Raw genomic sequence first — 5,566 nt, 5'->3', positions numbered from 1 at the left:
CTTACCGGTCATCTTTAAAAAAAAAAAAAATTATTTCTCACTGTTCTGGAGACTAGGAAGTCTAAGATCAAGGTGCTGGCATCTGGTGAGGGGCCTTCTTGCTACATCATCCCATATGGGAGCCAGAAGAGTGCGCTCACGCAAAAGAGAGAACCAAACTCATCCTTTGATCAAGAACCCACTCCCACAATAAATAACCCATTCTCATGATAACAGCATTAATCCACTCAGGAGGGCAAAGCCCTCATGACCTAATCCCACCTCTCAACACTGTTGCATTGGGAATTACATTTCCAACACACGAACTTTGGGGGACACATTCAAACAATAGCAAAAGCCAATCCCAGAAGACTAAAAATTGTGATTCCATTTATATAACATTCTTGAAATGACAAAATCGAAAACAGATGAGTGGTTGCCAGAGTGAGGAGGTAAGGTAGGAGAGAAGTGGATATGGCTATAAAAGGGCAATGTGAGGGATCCTTGTAGTGATGGAAATGTTTTGTACCTAGTCTTTGTCGATATCCTGGTTGCGATGTCACCATTGTTGGAAATTGGGCAAAGAGTACAAGGCATCTTTCTGTACTAACTGCATGTGAATCTTCAGGTACCTCAAAAGTTTAATTTAATATAATTTTTAAACAATTATATTGCATTATAACCAATTAATAAAATAAAAATCAATGAGCCCATAATAATATAATTTGATACTTGAATAAATAAATGGGGGAAAAAGTAAGCTCTTCCTTATGCAAGCAGGATGCCAACAAATAAATGTAAAAGGAATGGTGGAATTTAGTAATCATCACAGAAATAAGTAATTAGGAAGCATCACTGGATACCAAGACTAGTGGGTGGTTTGATGAGGAGTGGCATGTTTACCTGGTCTCAATGTATCTACCCACAAACTACTCATTGAATAAAGAGAAGGAAAAAATAACTGAAGGGAGAAGATCTAGTGGATACCACCTTAATTAAGTAATCAACATTAGCATTACCAACATCAGGACAAGAAGTAATCATGTGTCACTCAATAGGATACAATGCAAAGAGCATGGCATTTCAGTGATATTCCTGCCAAGGATTCATAAACACAACCTAGTCATGAGGAAACATCAGTTAGACACAGATTGGGAGGGAACACTCTGCAAAATGTTCAGCCTGTTATCTTCAAAAGAGGTGCAAGTCATTGAACTGTGGTACCTTTAGAGAGAAAGGTACAGACAGAAGTCAAGCGAAAACTGAGGAACTGTTCTGACTGGAGAGACATGATAATTGATTCAGATCCTTTTGCTATGAAGGACATGGTTGGGACAATTGAGAACTCTTGAATGGGGTATGTGAACGGACTGGTGGTAACATGTAAATGTTAATTTCCTGATGTAGATGGTTGTGCTGGTGTATTTGTTTGCTAGGGCTGCCATAACAAAATATCACAGACCTGGAGGCTTAAACAACAGAAATTTGTTTTCTCAGTTTTGGAGGCTGAAAGTCCAAGATCAAGATGCCAGCAGGGGGCTTCCAGTCAAGATGGCAGAATAGACGGTCCCCAGTGTCACTCTCCCACAAATCAACCAACTTACAACTATTAAAAAGCCATTACAGCCAAGCTGAGGCCACTAGGGATCAGGGGAAGAGGAGAGACCTACAGAGTGCATGAAAGCGGGAGAAACTGGGACGAGAGAAAGAAAAAACCACTCTGACCATTTTGAGCCCTGGCTGCTTCAAGGCTGGAGCTGGTGAGCACATGGAGCAGGAGCTGGCAAAAGCCACAGGCGTGTCCTTTGGATGAAGTTGCTTGGAGGCTGCAGGGGAGAAGAGGGTCTTGGTGGTCACCAGGCCAGCAAGACCACTAATAGGGTTCCCGTGGACCCACATCAGAGCAAGGAGCCACAACAGAAAAAAAGGAGCCACTCAGAGGCTAGTGAGTCATCACAAGGGACAGGTGCATGGCCTGTCCCACGGGAAGTGTTTGGAGTGTGGGCAGTGTCTGGAGTGCAAACAGTGGGGGAGATGGGCCCACTGGGAAAACACTGGGGCACAGCAAGGACAGCTATCTGCCCCCCAATCAGTGCAGGACAACTTAGTGGAGAATGGTCAGGAATATAGAACTTCAGGGGGTGCAGTTTGCTGAAAAGACTCAGGCCCAGACCAGAGTTTCCACACGACATAGGTGTATCCGACCTCACAATACCCAGAAGTGCCTATAAGAAAAAAATTAAAACCTGAGCTGCACAAAAAGCCTTCCCCAGGGAATCAGCAGCAAAGCAGCAATTTAGCTCAACTACAGGGCTCAAGTGCGGGTTCCCACAGGAAGTTGCCCCATTTTAGAAGTAAGCAGAGGACAACATGTTAGTTCCATGCAGAGTTGAAGCAGTGGGAACAGTAAATAATCCAAAGCAGAACTGAAAGAAAAAACAAAACACCCACAGATCAGAGACAAAGTTTGACATTAACTAGTAAAGGTCTAACACCACCAAAGAACACCTATAAAACCTAGAAAAACAAGAAGTTCCCTGGGCTACCAAGCCAAGGAGGGGGAGGGCTGGGGGCCTCAGCCATGCTCCCTGACACCCGCAACCAGTCCTGAGGGTGGGGGGCCAAGGGCCCCAGCCACACACCCCCAACACCCCCAACCAGCACAGTGATGACCACTGAGCTGCTGCAGGAAGCTCCCTTGGCTCCAGAGCTTGGGCAGTGTGGGGGCGAGAGCTTCAGCCACACCCCTCTGACATCTACACCCAGCTCAGCAATGACCAAGCCACCACAGGAAGCCCTCTGGTCTCCTTTCTCCTTCTCCCACCATATTTCCTTCCCCTTTCCCCTCTCGCCCTCCCCCCCAACTGCTCCACAGCATCACAGAATGTAAAAAAAATAGTATTAATAAATAAATAAACTTTAAAAAATATAGATGCCAGAAGGGTTGCTGCACGAGGCCATAAATGAAGGATCTCTATGAGGCCTCTCTCATTGGCTTGTAGACGGCCACCTTCTCACTACTTTGTCCTCACATGGTTGCTCCTCTGTGTACCCACAGCCCTGTTGTCTCTTCCTCTACTTATAAGGACATGAGTCATATAGACTAGGGCCCCACTCTAACAGTTTTGTTTTAATTTAATCGTGTCTTTAAAGACTTTATCTCCAAGGTACTGGAGGTTGAAACTTCAACAAATGAATTCTGGGAGGACATAATTCATCCCATAATACCTGTGGCTATGTAAGAGGATGTCCTTGTTTGTGAAAATGTACACTGAAATATTTGGGGGTGGTTGGAAATCATATCTATAGCTTTCTTTGCCTTGGATGGTTCAGAATAAAAAGTTCTTTGTACGTTATGGCAACTTTTCCATAAATTTGACCTTATCTCAAAAGAAAAAGAAAAGAAATCAAGTTGACAAATGTAAAAGTATCATGAACTATTAGGTCCAAAATAATACATATAATCAGGAATCAACCACATCTTTGTTTTTAGTACATGAACTTCTTATCAATGCACTAATTACTCATATGTGATATAAGGAAAGAGACACAATTATGTGGTAAGTATAGCATGGAGATAAGAGTGTGGGATCTAGAGTTGAACTGCCTGGATTCAAATCCTGGCTCTACCACTTACTTGTTCTCTGCCTTTGGGAAAGTTTCTTAAACTTCTCATGCTTCAGTTTTCTCTGCCTTCGAAATAGATATATATCAATGCCTACCCTAAAGTCATTACGCAAATGAAATGAGTAAACACATGTAAAATTACTTGGCAGTGACTATAGACTGGATGCCCCCACCCTCCACCCCCAAACTCACTGAGGCTTAATCCTGTCTGTTGGCTATTGAGGGTGGGTGGGAATCCTATTACAGTAATTGAAAGGTGGAGCCTTGAAGAGGTGATTAGACTGTAGCACCATGCTGTAGTGAATGGGTTAATGATGGTGGTCGTGGGTATGGTTCTGAGGGCTTTAAAAGGAGAGCACATTGAGGAGCTCTCTCAAATATAGGGAGAACTCACTCACCCTCTTTTCCCCACCCCTCCCCAGGGAGGGCATTGATCTATTCATGACCCAAACACCTCCCACTAGGCCCCACTTCCAACACTGCCACATTGGGATCTGATTTCAACATGAGTTTTGGGGAGACAAACATATCCAAACCACATCACCCAAGTAGCAAGATAACTAGTAAAACCAGAAATGTGAGTTAATGAAGAGTGGAAATGCCAAGAGTTCCCAAGGAGAGAAGGGGAATCCCCTTCGTTTCCTCCACCTTCCCACCCTAACTTCCCCTCCATGCCACCATGCACAGGGTAAAGGACAGAAGTACAAGAGCAAGAAGGGTAACTGTCCTTCCTGCATTCCCGCCCCCCTCCCCACCACCACGCACAGGGTAAAGGACAGAAGTACAAGAGCAAGAAGGGTAACTGTCCTTCCTGCATTCCCGCTCTGATATAACTGAGGGTGTGGCATTGGGAAGAGGCTGAAATTAGAAGAGTATATGCCGATGTGTTGAGGAAGGGGTTCATTGGGAGCTGAATTTCATTGTCCAAAATGCACAGTTTTGAGACCTGCTTATCTCACAAAAATGGCCATTTCTCATGTGGTTCTTCAGATGTAGGAAAATAATACAATCCTCCACGTGTCACATTGATCTTTGTCTTCTGTTAGATTATCCCAGGATTCCAAAGACCAAATGTACTTTTTTAAGGTGCAGAGGAGGGGAGGACCTCCCCTCAATCTTACCCTCTGGAAGCAGATTTTTTCCACTACCTGGCAATGTGACCTTAGGCCAGTCAAATAACCACTTGATGCCACAGATTCTTCTCTGTAATAAGAGAGAATGGAGTAGAGATCCTCTGAGGTCCCTTCCATTGCTAAAGTTCTGTCACTCTATAAACCCATATAAATTATTATTTAGCCCCCCAACAAGCAATACAGGACAAACTAAAATTGTTTTCTCAAATCCAACTTTCTCTGAACTCCCCTAGTTCTCATTTGTTTAACAAATTCAGAAAAGTTATACTGAAGTATTACATGTTACAATTCTTTTTTTTTTTTTTTATGACTAGCCTGTGCCAAAGGTCCCTTGCCTGACCGAACTTTAGTCAGGCTCCTGAACCAACTCCTAGGCCCATCTGTGTACTTTCTTGTAAAATCCAGTTTTAGCAAGTACCCTCCTAAGTCAATTTAGCAAGAATTCCCCCACCCCCACTCCATTCTCCACTTCTGGTCACCCTCCATATCTAATTGAGTTCCTCATCTTCCACCATCCCTAGGTGATCTCTGATCACCTGGCCTGTGTTCAGCAAGAATCCTATTAGGTTGGGTTAGAAAAAATCCACCCTTATCCCTGATGTTTTCTCCTAATAATTTTCTATCCTTTGACCCTCATCTTGCTTCTTGGCGATAAATTCCCACTTGCCCATGCTGTATTTGGAATCGAGCCCAGCTCCATACTGAGGTTTCCTCTACTGCAATAGTCCAGAATAAAATCTGTTTTTACCATTGTGAGAGTTATCAGTGTCAAAATGGAGTCACTAATATCAAACCCTAACAAAATAGAGCCAGGAGGCCATGAAGGA

Source organism: Galeopterus variegatus, unplaced genomic scaffold (genome assembly GCF_000696425.1).
Source record: "Galeopterus variegatus unplaced genomic scaffold, G_variegatus-3.0.2 Scaffold4252, whole genome shotgun sequence".
NCBI lineage: Eukaryota > Metazoa > Chordata > Mammalia > Dermoptera > Cynocephalidae > Galeopterus > Galeopterus variegatus.
This window is presented reverse-complemented; position numbering follows the sequence as displayed.